General features: G+C 35.1%; 1 pseudogene; it reads right to left on the reverse strand.

Moving 5' to 3' along the window:
• Window positions 1–14,060: 14,060 nt before the first annotated feature.
• Window positions 14,061–17,243, reverse strand: LOC145051016 (very-long-chain 3-oxoacyl-CoA reductase 1 pseudogene; annotated as a pseudogene).
• Between the last annotated feature and the right edge of the window lie 81 nt (window positions 17,244–17,324).

Genomic DNA, 17,324 nt, shown 5'->3' on the forward strand with positions numbered 1-17,324 from the left:
AGAGGTTTCACCCTAGTAGATTTCTCTAGACCTCTTACGAGGCATCATGGCCCTGGCAGCTTTCATTCTTTCTTTACTTTCAAATTCTTGTCATTACTTTCCATGTTTTACACATTTTATACTTTAGCATCATAATACTCATTTCAAAAGTAAAACATTTATATTCAAACACGTTATCAACACATTCTTTCTTTCAAAAATGTTCTTTGCTCTTAAAACATTCTTTCTTTAAAAAATGTTCTTTGCTCTTAAAACATTCTTGCTTTCAAGGTACTTTTCAAAACACTCTTTCCAAAAATATTTAACGCTTTATTTTCAAAACATTTCATATATAAAACATTGCATTTCATTATCATAAAATGATTTTTGCCATGTACTCACCTTAATCACACATAGGCTAACTAGTATTCTTCTAGTTCCTTTCCTTGGAGCTACACTCTCAAACAACACTTATATAACATGGACATTAGTCGTTAAAATGACCAAAATACCCCTCATATGTTTAATTACTAAATTTTATTGTTTTATCTTATTTCTTATGCAAAAATATAAACCGCATGTAAAACTGAGTCTGTATGCAAAATTTACAAAAAAATTACATGACATTGATCAGGGTACTCCACGGCCGTGGAATGATTTGCCTTGCCATTGCACGGTCGTGGAATGAGGCCTGAACACACACTGTTCTCGAATTTTCTCAAAATAACACCCTACTTTGCATAGTTCTTGAAGTCCCTTTTCCCATTCACTTTGTACCATTTTTTTAGGTTCTGACACATGATTAGGAGATGTTTTATCATTCTAAACACCCACTTAATTCATTAAGTGCTCATTGAAACCATTTAAGAACATATAAATCCTCAAGTTCCATAAGAAGGGTTTACTAGTCTATTGTTTACTTAAACATTCCAAAGATCACAATGTTAGTTCCCAAGTTATTGAACACTCATATAAATGTGGTTAAGCACATAAAACTATAATAAATCCTATTGTAAGTTTCTAATTACAATGGAATCCTCAATTCCATTATGACACTCTAAACGCTTATAATCACCTAATTGAAAGGGTTAAGAATTCATGTTACTCAATAACACTCTTCAATCCATAAGACTTATTCCCAAATCATCTATTACATCATTAGGCGTTGTCAAGTACTTAACATTACAGAAATATGATGTTAATTCCTTAATGTAGTTATGGAATGTCCAATTTCATTCTAATTTTCCCAATTTGCCCTTATAGCCAATAACTCCATATATCAATATAGGAATCAAACAAAATCTTAAATTTTGAATTCAAATCATTCCAAGAGTATCCATTCAAGATTATGAACTTTTTTTACTCATTAATTGACTAAAAACAAAGGATTCCATTGGTTTCATCATATTGCCCCCAAATTCATTTCAATCCAAGCTTAAACATGATTCTACCATCATGGATGAGTTTGATAATTTCAATTGGACTTATTGTTGTCAAACATCATCTAGGTCATAGAATACAAACTCATTTCATCATCAATTACAATATCCCAAATTTGGGGTTTTCTAGGGTTCATGGAGATTTTACCTAATTTATCAAATCTATCAATAGGATGATTTGATTGAGATTAGAACCATGTAAACCACTCAAGGGAGGTTAGAAAACCAAACCTTAATTAAGGAACCATACTAATTTTGACATTGAGGTTTTTCTGAAACATTGAATTAGAAATTTAAAGGTAGAAAAGAAGAGGTTATACCTAGAAAGCTTTCGATTCCTCTTTCCTTTGCATGGATGCTCAAAACTTAATGTTTATTAAACCCTAGGAGCCAAGGAGGTGAAAAATCATCATTATAGAGGGTTTTGGAGCTCAAAGTCGTTCTTCCTCCATAAGGAAAGTGTGGGCGCATTTTATTTTGCACTTTTTCACATAGAAAAAGCTTACACACACAAACACACACACACACACACACACACACACACATATATATATATATATATATATATATATATATATATATATATATAAAACGTAGTTCGTTCATATTGTTTTGTACAAAGACTTACTTAAATGTAGTTTTTTAAACATACCAAAATTAAATAATATTTTTTAAAAGGATTTTGATAGAGTTATAATAAATATTTTCCCTTTGCTGGATACAAAGCCCATAATATATCGGTTAAACAAAATTTTCCATTTTCTAATGTTGTGTAAGATTCTTCATTAAAATCATGATGATTTTCACAAATGGTTCATTTTCACTACAAAATGGTTCACTTTTCATTACAAAACCAAGGCCAGACGCTTGAACTCTTCATATTTCTTCTTCCTCCTTTGACCTCTCACATTTACCTTTGTTTTTTTCTTGAAATTATGAGGATGTTAATCGTTTTCCTCTGGTGTTCTTTCTTGTTATACATATGCTTTTCTATAGAGGGTTTTAAATACATTATATGTTGATGTTCTTTCAATAGGTTCTTGGGTTCTTCTTGGAACACTTTTTTTTTATACTAGTTGTTTTCTTCTATTCCAAGAAACAGTGCCACTTCCAAAACTATCTAATCTATAGAAGGTGGCGACAGTGGAAGAAGACGATTATGTCGGAGAACAAGCATTCTTCACTAGTTTCCTTCTTAAGCTCTCTATTTTTTCTTCAAATATTGTTATCCTTTCTCTAAAACCAGATAGACACGTGTTATTTAAGGTCTAATGTTACTAAAACACATTATCTGTCGATGTTATTTCAATTGTGATAGTTCCTTTAGGGTCTAATTGGTTAGACAATCGTTTGAAGATAAAGTTAACCCAGTTTTTTCATAGTGAATTTGTAACATCCCATTTTAAGGAGAGTAATTAAATGATAAACCCGGAACCCCGAGAAGCAATTTATATTAGTATATTAGTATATTATTATATGTTTTATAGTCCGAAATCAAATAATAATTAGTGGGGTGTAGGTTTCGGGAAGCCAAATGACGAGATTTGAATCTTCGGGGGTTAAAGTGTAAGTTTTGGACTTAATTTAAAAAAAATTTAGAACTCATGGTGTGTTTGGTAATTAATGGAATTGTTTAAACATCTGCATTAAGACTATCCCTATCACACATCAAATTTGTGATTTACATATCTAAGTATTCGATTTTTATTTTCTTCGAGTCTAACTCCTTATGGGTTTCTAAGAGTTGAGTGTTTGACATCTTAGCCTCATTACTAGCAGAAATAATTAAATCATTAACGTAAGTAGCAGCTGCATCAAAATCTGATAAAATCAAATCATATGCATTTGAAGGAATATTAAAATATTGTAAAAGAGAACGTACCTGAGAAGTCATTAGAGATTTATGGGAAGTTGTTGTCACAAAACACTTCCCAGTTATCTTTTCTTTCTCTCCTTCCTCATGCACAACAAACATTGCCCCGTGAGTAGGGTTTCGCATCTCTTCATCGTCCGAGCCTGACGACCAAATTTGGTAAGTGCCATCTTCTTCATCTGCTCCCTTGGCCACCAAAGACAAACCCTTAGCTTTTGCACGAACTTCTTCCAGCATCTCCACGTAATAAGCTTCATCTTTCACTTTGTTCTTCTTTTCATCACACTTATGACGCATGCAGTCGGATGTAATATGATTCGCCCCATTGCAATAATGGCAGTCGAATCCAGCATCATCTTTAAGCTTTTTCTCCTTCTTATCCTCTTTATCATGAACCTCCTTCTTTTCTTCCTTCTTCTCATCACCTCTAGTTTTCCCAACATCACTTCCTTTCACTTCACTATTTTTCGACCTTGCATTGAACGGCTTCTTAAAGAATTTCTTTACTTAGTTGTTATAGTAAAATGCAATAGCCTCATCATCAGAATTTACAATCAGACCCTCATCATCTGAACCTTCTTTCTCAATAGCTTCTCTCTTTGCTTCCCTTCCAATTGTTTTCGAAACTAAAGCTAGTGGACCTCCCAAACTAATCTTCGCTTCTTCAGCAATATCTTTAACTTCGGATTCATGAGTTTTTAACAGATTGTACAAGTCATTCAACGAAAAGTTATCAAAACTTTGTTAAGTCTTCACCATTAAACTCACATTTCACCATTCCTTACGAAGTCCCATAACAAAAGTGAGATTAAACTTCATTGTTGACCTGGTGATTCCATATCGACTGCACTTGTAAATTAGCTCATTCACACGATCGTAGTACAATTCAATAGATTTTCCATCTATTTGTTTGAATTCTCTTAATTCAACCACATAATTTTTCACGAAATTGATTTTTGTCTTTTCATTCCCTTGAAACTTTTCCTTCAAAGTGTTCCAAATGTCTTTTGCAGCTTTACAACTACGAACGTAATTGTAAACAATAGGAAGTAGAGCACCTATGAGTTCTCTCATGCATTTCTTCTCATTCTTCGCCAATTTTTTTAGCAATTTCTTGAACATTTTGATTATTGGAAGAGTTTCAATATTCTGAACAGCAGGTGGTGGATGAACATCATAGGTAATACACTTCCATAACTCTTCATCAATTCCATTCAAGTAATCCTCCATTCGATCAGCCCACTGATCATAATACTCAGGGATCAGCATCGGAATTTTAGTCGATGAACCAAGGAGATGAGAATAAGACATCATCGTGTTCATGTTAAAGTTCGCCATTAACGTATAGACAAAATTTTGAGAAAACTCTGAATTTAAACAAATAAAACAGAAAAAACTTTTGATAATCACCAATCGAACACTCGAATTAGCAACTAGACCGCAAAATCGACTCACAACAGTAGATCTAGAATGAACTTCTGATGCAAAAGAGCGGAAATTTGAAATCTAGAACGAGACTCAAAACTTTTGCAAAATTTCAGATAAACAGATCAAATCTATATGAATCCTACTCTGATACCAAATGTAATTGCAACGAAATCGAGATTGAATAACAAGATCAAAATAAAGTATGATTGATGAACACAAGATGTAAATATAATCTGTTTGGCTCAAATTAGCTTTCAATCAGTACAGAGAGTTTAGAAAAGGTTACACGAAATAGCAAAAGCGAAGTTCTTATCTACTCTAGTAAACTTCCCTATTTATAGGAAAGATGAAAGTAAACAAAAAATACAAGGGACTAAAACACTAGACTTTGTACTTTAAGATGCCCTTGTAACAAGTTTACAAACTAACGAAGCTATCAAAAGGATTTGACACCTCACAACTAAATTCGACCTCTACAACATCCACATCAGGAATTTGTGGGATAATCTTGTTTACCACAAAAATGTTGTTAAAGGTTATCCTTGGGTTCTTTTAGGTGATTTTAGTGTTGCTCTTAAACCTTCTAATCATCTTATGGGCTCTTCAAAACCTTTCCATGGTTTTGCTAATTTTTAAGAGTGTATTAACTTTATTTAGGTAAAGGATATCAATAGTTTGCGTCTGCAATTTACTTGGACTAAATCCCCTCATGTTACAAAAGGTTTCTTTAAGAAGCTTGATCGTGTGATGGCTAACCTAAAGTTTTTTTTTCTGAGTTTCCTTGTGCTCATGTTGTTTTTAAACCTTACAGAATTTCAAATCATAGTCTTGTGGTGCTATCTATCTTGTGTACCACTTAGTTTTCTCCAACCAAGTCGGGCTAATTTCACTATCTTGGATGTATTCACGAATAAGGAAAGCAAGAGATTAATACTTTAAGGCTTACAAAGAGAGCGTGTATTATAAGAACTCAAGAACTTTATAAGGCAATTTTTCAATGGTTTGGAGCAAATGAGCTACGCACATATTTGTAGGCAACTCACCTTCTCTTAGGAAAATTCTAGACTTCCATAATATACATGACTATTCTAGAGTGTTCTCACATTCTCTATATCTATATACAACGTTCCATAATATTCTAGACTATTCTTTGGTGTTTTAGAGAGATCTAGGACATTCTTGGATCTTCCAACTTGTTCTGAATGTTCCATATTCTTCCAAGGTCTTCCATGAGGTTCTAGAACCTTCCAGTATCTTCTAGGATATTCTAGATCCTTCCAATATCTTCTAGAGTGTTCTAGAATATTTTATTATCTTTCGGGACATTCTTTAATCTTCTGAAGTCTTCTAGTGTGTCCTAGATTTTTCCAGTCTTCCGGAGCATTCTTGATTGTTAGCATTCAATTTTGTGAACTTCATATCCCTCACAGATGAGTTTATTCCCACTTTTGAGAATGTTTGGAGGATCCAGATTCCTGGTTTTGTCATATTCCAAGTCACTACAAAAATTAAAACTCTTAAAGAAGCCATTAAGGAAATATGATTTGAAGAAAGGAAATATGAGCTACATAATAGTCTTGATTGTATCCAAAATAGACATTGATTTGGATCCTTTTAATGATGAGACGAGGGTTAGTCATAGTGAGTATCTTAATAAATTCAATATGGTGTGCAATGATGAGGAGTGGTTTCTTATCCATAAATCCAAAGTAAATTGGCTGAAAGAGGGGGATAAAAATACTATTTTTTTTTCACAAAAGTCTCAAATGTCGTCTAAATAGACATCATGTAGAAACCATTCTTGATGAGGATGGTCTGAGGGGAAAAGTGGTGCCAAACATCATTTCAAAAGTTTTTTTTGGGGGTTTTGACTTGAATTTGCAATATATTGACCCGAAATATTGATGATAATAGGGCTCTTGATAGATACTCTTCTCATTTTTTCAAGGCCTCATGGAATATTGTGGGTTAGGATATATGTAAGGCTATGAGAGAGTTCTCTGGAATGGAAAACTGTTGAATGAAATAAATTCCACTAGGATTGTTTTAGCTCCGAAAGTTGATACCCCTAGGAAGGTGAATGATTATAGACCTATTGCATGTTGTCTCAAGAATTACTTATTGGTTATAGAAACAAAAATAGTTTCTCCTAGATGTGGTATGGAGATTGACATCCAAAAAGCTTACTGTTGATTGGATTGGATTTCTCTAAAGGATGCTTTACGTGGCTTTAGATTTCATCTTTTAATGGTTAATTAGATTATGACTTGTGTGAGTACTCCTTGGTTTACAACTAATATTAACGGTGAAGATCAGGGGTCCTTTGTTGGAAAGAGGGGGTTGAGGCAAGGGGATCCTCTTTCGCCCTACCTCTTCACCATTGTGTTGGAAGTCTTCAACTTAATGCTCAAAAGGAAAATTGATGATAATTTTGATGAATTTAAGCTCACTCCTGGTTTGAGTATAAGATTGCCTAAGAGTAAAACAAAAAAAAAGAAACTTCAACATGCTTTCCCCTAGTATGAGGAGTATCATCAAGGATATTCTTCCTTTCTCGTGTGGTAACCTTCCTGTTAGGTATCCATCCTTGATTAAATCTCCTTAAGAAACACTTAAAACCTCATGTAACTCAAGTTTCCAGTTTTACCCTTGTGAACCAACCAAATGGGGTCCGCTTATGATCTTGAAGATGGTTTGAGCAAGTCAAGGTATATTCAAGCCTACAGAAATCACAATTCTGAGTTGCATCCCACATATATGCTTGAATCTAGTAATTACATGCATACTCTTGCGGAACCACCACCTCATGTGTTGTCCATAACTGACTATGGAGAAGATGGCTTAAGTTCTGAAGAGAAATTCGATACAAAAGCTTATAAACATGAGATTAAACTTTCAAAAATTCAATGAAACTTTTGATTGGTCTCTAATGGCAAAAATGATGGGGAAGAATTAAAAAAACTATTGAGGTTGCCCGGGTGCTAGTTGAAAAGCCTAGAATTACTGATTCTATGATTAATGAAGACGTTACTGGTTATGTATGAAGCTATACTACTAAAAATCATGTTTCCTACAAGTAGCATCCTGCCAGGTACAAATCGTTTAGTAAAACATATACTTGCTAATTTAGGCAAAAAAAAGATCATGTTTATCGTTTATGGAATCGATACAAGAAAAGGTGGAGAAAAGTGAATAATAAGAGGTATCGCCATATCTTAAACTCGTTAGGGAGGTTGGATGACATTGACAGAACATAATACTTTGTTATGGAATTAACATCAAGCGAGGAGACGACTAAAAGGTCTTTATTGATCAGCAAGGGGTGAACTTGAAAGTCTGGAGTAATGTGAATTTATTTTAGGGATGGATTGGCTCAAAACGTTGGGCGAGGTAGTTTACAACTGGAATAAATAAAGGATATGTGATGTGTATCAAGTAATTTCATTCGTATTCAAGGGTCGGATACAAAAGTGAGCTTATCTTCAAGTCAACTATAAGAACTACAAATTCCATATATGGTAGAATTGATTACCAAATTTTTTGTTTGGAACATGATTCATCATCTAGTGGATCTACTATATTGGTGGTCTAATTGGATTGGGTGGGCTACTACTGGGACGGATTCTACTTATGTTCGACCTACAACAAAATTGACATTTGAGATTGGGTATGGTCAAAACATCACTGGTAGCTCAACATGCATTGGACAGGGTATGGGTGCATTGATGGAAGGAAGAATGGAAAAACCATGATGAAGTATTAAGGTACCCCAAGGTAGATCACGGTTCTAAAACAGAAGGTACCTTAGGCTAGATTCTATAATAAGATTAAAGCTGAGTAAACAAACTTAACACATTCAAACCATGACTAGATCTAAGATTTTAACCAGAGTTATTTTAGTGGAAGAGAAACAAGAAACACAATAAACATTAGGCTAGATTTTATAGAAAGCAATTGATCACATACACAAAAATAGATTTCACTTAAACATTGTCAGATGATTGGCAAAACCCCCCAATGAAACACATTAGAAACAAATGGAAATTTAAAATCAAAATATTAAAAGTAGAATGCTTCTATGTAAAGAAATATTATTGTTAATGACTTAATGGTATTCAATCTGCCCATCTCTTATTATGATAAACACCATATATATATATATATATATATATATATATATATATATATATATATATACACAAGACCTGGCCCTCACTATTTATGGATATACATTGAATAAATAATATTTTATATGACAAACAAACATTCCTTTATCTAAGGGATTAATATCTCTAGATTAATATCTTCTCTGATATATCCCCGCAGTCGAATCGGGAGGGTGGCGGACGTTGAGACTGTTCTTGAAGTCGTCAAAAAGTACGAGAGGTAACCCTTTAGTGAAGATATCAGCTACTTGGTAACATGAGGGAATATGAAATACACGAACTTGACCACGAGCAACTTTCTCTCGAACAAAATGAATATCAATTTCAATATGTTTGGTTCTATGATGTTGAACCGGGTTGCACGTCAAGTAGACGACGCTTACATTGTCACAGTATACTAACGTAGCTTTGGCCAGTGGAAGATGGAGTTCCAATAAAAGATTTCGGATCCAACAAGTTTCTGAAACTACATTGGCGACTCCGCGATATTCTGCTTCTGCGCTTGAACGAGATATAGTCAGTTGTCGTTTGGATGACCATTAAATGAGATTGTCTCCCAAGTAGATTCAATATCTAGAAGTTGACTGTCGTGTATCCGGACACCCTCCCTAATCGACATCCGTATAAGCTAGAAGTGATGTGCGGGGCGACTTGGAGAGATGCAAGCCATGATGTATGGTTCCTTGGATATAACGCAAAATTCATTTCAATGATGCATTGAAGTGTGTCATGCGTGGAGTATGCATATACATACATACTTGGTGAACCGCATAACTAATATCCAGACGATTAAACGTTAAGTATTGGAGAGCACCTGCAAGTTGACGGTACTATGTACCCCCATCAGGTAGTAAAGTGCCATCGGTGGAGCTTAATTTGGACTTGGTGTCGACCGGCGTGGAAGATGGGTGGCACGAGCTCATCCCAACCTTTTCTAAAATTTCGGATGCATACCGCTGTTGTTGTTGTGATAGGATAAATGAATCCTTGTACCGCATCACTGAAATCCCAAAAAAATAGCTAAGGGGACCAAGATCTTTCATAGCAAATTCTTGAGCCAGCAACTTCATAAAGTCGTGGCATAGATGATCCGACGAGGTAACGAGCAAAATTTCGTCCACATAAAGTAGTATAAAAGCCGTTTGAGTACCTTGTTTGTACACAAAAAGAGAGTGGTCACATTTGCTATGCTTAAAACCCAATGTAGACACATAGTCAGCAAAGCGTTGATACCAACCCCGTGGCGCTTGTTTGAGGCCATATAATGATTTCTTCAACAAGCAAACATGGTTAGGATAGCGACTATCACGAAACCCGGGTGGTTGATGCATGTATATTGTTTCATTGAGATGTCCATGTAAAGAGGCATTCTTAACGTCGAGCTGATGAATTTGCCATGCATGCGATAAAGCTATGGAAAGAACCGTACATATTGTTGCCAGTTTCACCACTGGACTGAAAGTTTCACCACAATTGATGTCTACTTTTTAGGACCTGCCATCACATACCAAACGAGCTTTGTATCACTCTAAAGAACCGTCATATTTAGTTTTATGTCGATAAATCCACATAGTACGCACAACATTCATGTTATTGTTTCGCAGGACTAACTCCCACGTGTTATTGTCAATAAGGGCCCGAAACTCGTCTGACATGGCCTTATTCCAATCCGGGTTTTGAAGAGCATTGTGAAGGGTACGGGGTAAACGAGAGATGGATATTGTGCTGTGAAGGTTGAAATGTTGTTTGGGCTTAGAAATACTCGACATGCTTCGTGTGTGAACTGTACGAACAGGAGGTGGATGAGCAGACCAGGAAGGAGTGGAGGTAGGAATTATGATTGGTTCTAAATGGTCCTGGGTTGATAAAGATGGTTGGAACGGGGTGGGGGTTGCGGGCCTAGTCCTACGTGAGTAAGTTTAGAGAGGAGGGGGATGTGAGTTGGTGACAGTAGGATTGGAGTTGTTTTGGGACGGGTTGGGATCAGACCGTATGATGGGATGGGGATCCGAAGAGTTGTGGTTTGTTACGATCATAGGAGGTGTAGCTAGGGAGATTTTTGAGAAAGGGAAAATAGTTTCATCAAATACAACGTGACGGGAAAGGATGATGGTTCGGGTTTGTGGGTTGAAGCATTTGTACCCCCGATGGTTTGTTGGGTGCCCCAAAAAAATACAAGGCGTGGATCGTTTATTTAACTTATGGATGGTGGTAGAGGGAGTTAGGGGATAACATAAGCATCCAAAGGTCCTAAGATGGGAATATGTCGATTGGAGGTTGTAGAGAAGATGAGTGGGAGTGAGGTTATTAAGAAGTTTACTAGGAAGAATATTTAGAAGGTAGGTGGCATGTTGTAAAGTGTGATGCCAAAAATTCAATGGCACGGAGGAATGAGTTAGTAAGGTTCGAATAATGTTATTGATGGAACGTATTTTCCGTTCGGCTTTGTCGTTTTGGGGAGAGGTGTGTGGACATGAAAAACGGAATTAAATACCGTTTTCGGAGAAAAAATTATGAAAATGTTGATTATCGTATTCGCGGCCATTATCGCATTGTACAGTTTTAATGGTGTAATGAAATTGAGTTTTGATTAAAGAAAAGAATTGTTTGAAGGTTGGAAATACTTGAGACTTTTTGGCAAGAGGATATGTCCACAAAGGTTGAAGGAGGCGTAACTTGGGAATATGACTTGAATGTGAATGTGTAAAGATTGTTGGTACTATTGCAACGGATGATGGGAGTCCGCGTCCGTAAGTCCTTCACATCAAAACTGAACGGGTCAAATTCAACGGAAATATTATTGTCAACAGTAAACCGACGAATAGATAAAAGGTTTTTAATTACGTTAGGTGTGTGAAGAACATTTTTAAGAAGTAAAGGGGGGGGGGGATGGATATGGGAGGGTTTGATGGTCTGTACCTTGGATTGGAATAGTTGAACCATTACCTATAATTACATTCCGATAAAGACCATTATTAACATAAGACATGAAGTTACCTGAGTTATGAGTCATATGAGATGTCGCGCCAGTGTCAGCATACCAAGTTTGATCAGGTGGGTGGAGGGTCATTGTGTGGAAGCTTGCTCAAGATCCATAAGTGTGTAGCTTGCCTCTGAGGAGGTGTAGGCCTATTGACGTTGAGGTCGACTGCCAAGGATACCGGGGCCATTAGGAGGAGGCTTCTAAGCCATAAGGATGAGTCGGGTACGGGCATGGTGGGTAAGCCCACGGGGAGTAGTTAGGAAAAGCCCATGGAGGCGGTGTGGACCAAGGTTGATAGGGACTAGAACCTGACCCGTATGACGACTGATGAGAGTTGCTGTTTGATCCACGTCCTCTTCCGTTCGAGGATCGTCCACGGCCACGAACACCTCGCCCTCGACCACGCCCTCTAGAGTTGAAGTATTCTGATTGTTGTTGGTTGTAGCGACTGTTGTCACTGGTTTTTGGCTGTGTGTTTGGTGTTGATGCTGATAGGGCGGTGGCAGAGGCACCCGAAGTGGGAGATGCTGCAGTGGCAGCTGCTCGATGTGCTTTCCGGGCTTCTTCCATGATTAATTTTGAACGAACATCATAGAAATCAGGTAGGGGTGTAGTTTGTTGGATGAGCATGGCCACACCTTCATAGCCTTCATTGAGACCAGGGCTGCTTAATGTTTAAGCTATCCATTAGGGTTTTAACTGAAATCCTAGCTGCTCACAGTATAAATAAGACCCTTGGGTTTTAGAAATCGGCCACTACTTCTCCTAGAACCCTAGAGCCGATTTTGTGTGCCTCCTCCCTCTCTCATATACTACCTTCTTGCTAGTTGGTGTTTGTAAGCCATTAGAGGAGTTACATTTGTGACTCTAAGCTCAAGGAAGAAGAAAAATCATGAGTTATTCAAGAGGTAATCATCTAGATCTCATTAGTTACATTGATTTTGTAATATGTATGCTAGATCTAGGGTTTCAAATCTTGGATGAATTGCATGTACAATAGAGAAACATAGATCCAAGTATTTAGGGTTGGCATGTACACATATGAATGTTCTTGTGGCTCAAACCCATCAACAAGTTGGTATCAGAGCAATGGTTTGAGAGAATTAAACATACTTCCTAATGTTTTAGACTCAAACCACTACGGATTTTCATAACATAATTGTTTTTATACATAAACATATTTATATATTTAAAAATATGTGTATATTTCTTAAAACATATTTTTCATGTTTTAACTTTTAAACCGTATAAATACATAAAAAAACATATATAAAGAGATGACATCTATAAAACGTAAATACATTGTTTAATAAAATTTTCATATATAAATATTTTTTTTTCTATTAACACGTATAATATAGAAAAATATTTAGGGTAAAAATATAAAATAATTGTAAATTTTAGAATTTCTTATAAAAATTGTTTTATGATAACTGAAAACCTATAATAAAAAATAAAAATAATAAATAAAAATAGAAAATATATTAAAAAATTCCGAATGTAATCCACCTAAAACTAATCTTAAGGTAAAATGTTTTAATAGGGGGTAAATGACACAAAAGTCCCTAATGTTTTACTTTTTTTAGATTTTGATTTTTGACACCATGTTTTTTCTATTACAATTAAGTAACTATATTTTCAATTTTCTGCAATTTTGACCCCTTAACCGGTTTGCTTCATGTCATTTGATTGCCGTCAACACTATGTTTTCATTTTTCATTTTTTTTTTGTGATTTTAACACTAAGTTTTCGATCTTCTCCAAAATTGATACTAAGTTTTCGATGTTCTCCAATTTGCAGCATAAATGAAATAAACATATCTAATTTACACCCCCACCAGTGAAAATCTTCGTTTGTATATAGTTTTTTTATCCTATATTTGTAAATAAGATTTAAGCTATAGAACCTTAATTTGCCTCATTACATACCATTTATGTTTCACTTATTCTTTGATGCAATACTTTTACTGGCTTTTTGTCCCTCATCCCTCGTTTCTCTGACCTTTGCCTCATGTATGTAAATAACTTGTTTTTATAACTCAAAACCATGTCTGCCCTTTAGTCGTAAAAACATCCATAATGCATGTTTCCTGACTCAAAATTAAACCACATATGCATTTAATTTGATCTTAAAAGAAAATGAGAGAACCATGTATCGAATTAAAAGAAAGAGAGAGACAATTAGCGACCAACTTACGCTTTGCTGACATCATAGATTACATAGAGAGGATGTGAAGGTACAACAATGGCAGCACCCGAACAAATATTAATAATGACACCTATTTCCTTCTCAACCATTCCTTCAACCACAAGTCTTATTACCAAACTCGTACCTATCACATTCATCTAAACTTCTTCTTCAACCTCATGAAAAAACCTAGCCGCAGGATAAGTCACCCCAACATTATTCACCAAAATACCCACATCCAATTGTTCACCATAAAACCACCTTTTGCATCTCCCTAACTTCGACCACCATATTCTTTCCGGAAAAATCACAGTGAAAATCTTGATCTTGGTGGTTGGGTGCACCGATACAATCTTATCAAAACCTTCTTTAAGCATGGATAGATTTCTCCTAACCAAGATTAAGTGATGGCTCTTTTAAGCAAATTTGTAACCCCGTGTTTCCCACTAGACATTAATAAAGATGATGAAGTGGTTAGGGTTATTTGATTATTATGTGGTATTTGTATGGATATATATATATATATATATATATATATATATACACACACACATTGTGTGTTTATAGCTACGTAATAAATTAGAGATATAACTCACGTCAAAATAGATTAAAGATTAGGATGAATAATCTATGAGTGAGACGAAGTAGTCGTAATAAGGATTCTGAGGGTATAAGGAGCGCTCAAATGGACTTATAACGGATGAGTTATGACCCGTTGAAGCTTCTCGTTTAAACCGACGCAACTACAATATCATAAATAGCAAATCAGAGTTAGGACGACTATTAGCCTTAGTAATCTAAACGAAATTCATAGTATTCGTAAACTGAGAGCGTATATATAGAGAACGTACCAATCTGACTTTGTAAGAGGAAGTTAAGATTTTAAAAAGTTTCAGCATAGCAGTATACAGCTCAGAAACCAAAGTAGAAATTGGTTGATTGTTAGGAAAAGCAATCTAAACGAGGGTTGAAGATCTCATCCATATGGTTTCGTCTATATAAAGACAGTCGACAACGAATATCATATGAGGAAGTTATGAATTTTTAATGGACTTTAACAATCTAAGTCTGTTAAAAATATAGCTTTAAAAACAGATCAAAATTAGCCAACAAAGTCTAAATGAAAGTTGTAGATCTCATTGAGAGCTTTCCGGGAATATAAAGAACATCAAAAACATAGCTCGTATGAAGAATATATGATTTTCTAAAGTTTTTCGAGAAGTGCCACGCACATGTGGGTTGAACGACGCTCACCTTCTAAAAGGTAGGGCGTGTGTCATCATATTTGCGACACGTGGCAGAAAAATGGGAGGAGCGGCGTCTTAGGTGTGTGCGGCGCATACACTTGGCGCGACACGCAGTTGTGCTATAAATAGGCTTCGGCTAATCACTAGTTTCCTCACTACCTATCCTCCCCTCTCTCGAAATTCTCTCAATTCTAGCCCATTTCCCTTAATTTTAGCCTTCGGCGAAGACCTGTAATCCCTAAAGAAGTAGTAGTTAGCGAGTAGAAGCTCTGCCAGTTCAATTTCCTAACTTCTGTCAGAAAGAACATCTATAAGTTAAGCTACACACTAGTCTTTTCTGTGTAACTTATATTTATAGCCATAAGTTGTCATTATGAACCTATAAATAAGATTTATTAGTAATTTCATATCGTTATACTGATTGATCTACTTACGGGAGAGGTGTCTAGAATGGTCATGTTGGTTTGGTTGTTGGATATCAGAAAGACTATATGTCTAAATGGTCCTGCCTCACAAGTGTCCTGCCTGGCTGATCCTTACTTGATAGATCTTGATGTAGACATTGAGATTAGTGAGGATCTAGACTATTCTTAGTCTCCAATATCATTAGACTAAAACTTTGTAGTGATTATACTTTGGTCACGTTAAGGAATATCTGAGGTGTTAGACGAAACTTTGCCCAGATCACCACTCACTGATTTTATCATGTGAATGCATAGTTACTTTCATCTTACACATAGATATAAAGTATTTAAGATATTTACATGCTATATGTACCTATTATCTGTGTTCCTGATATCTATGCTAGATGAACGATTTATACATGTTTTATTCAATTTTAAATTGTATATTTATTTTATTACCTATAATTATGTTGGGTAAAGATGGGTAGATATAAGATGACATAGATGATAAGAGATGAAAGGTGATATAAATGATGAAAGATGAAAAATGATATAGATGATTATAGGACTTGACTTTAAAGATGATCCAGTTGTCTAACGGAGTATAAATAACGACCACATACTATTGTAGACAGTCCAGTGGAACGTTAGCAAATTCACAACCTATATGTGTTTTTGAACTTAGTGTTCACCAGGTTGATGATTTGATAATAATAATAAAGATTTAATTATTGTGGGTTGAAAACCATGTGTGCTCATTAGGCCCTCAAGTCTGACCCGCTCAATTTCTTAAATTACATGTAGTGGCACAAGAGCACGACCGCACAGGTGTGATGATATGATGAGAGATTTATGGATGCCTATAGGCCAGTAGTCTAGATAAACTAGTGTAAGGCTTGTATTATTTCGTTTATGCGTATGTATTGTATCAAAAATGACATCCTAGAGTTTTTAATATAAATAAAATATGTTTTTTCGGAAATGTTTTGATAATATCATTATCATGTTTTTGGGAACAAATTCCGCAATATTAATCTTTTAAGGATACTCTGATTTCAAAATAAACATTAATAAATCGGTCTTTTCTGGCCGTGAACTCGAGGATGTCACAAAATTGGAAGGCAAAGGCTTTGCTGATGTCGTCAGTTTCTCCGATGATGATATCCTATGAACCATAGTTTTTGAAATTCTTGGGGGGTCGGAAGAAAATGATGGAAACCCACTTGAGGAGAGCGGTAATGACTTTGAAAAGAGAAAGAAAACCAACTACAAAAAATATAGCAATTATGTATTTGCATATGTTTATTTCATTTATATTTTTTTTAATTTATTGTACATATATTTTATTATATTATAGGGTAAATAGAGCAATTATGTCTATGCCTATGTTTATTTAATTTATATTGCAAATTGGAAAAAATCGAAAATTTAATGTCAAAATATAAAAGATTGAAAAATTAATTTTAAAATCGTAAAAAATGAAAACATATTTGTCTTTTGTCCTATTTTTTTTTTTTTTTCGCTTATGACAAATCATAACGCCAAGAAAAAAAAATTACTTGTTATTTCGTTACTTATCCCTTCTTAAAGTTACCACAATCATCTTATGCTATATTTT

This window comes from Lactuca serriola, chromosome 5 (genome assembly GCF_051521515.1).
Source record: "Lactuca serriola cultivar US96UC23 chromosome 5, Lser_US96UC23_V15, whole genome shotgun sequence".
NCBI lineage: Eukaryota > Viridiplantae > Streptophyta > Magnoliopsida > Asterales > Asteraceae > Lactuca > Lactuca serriola.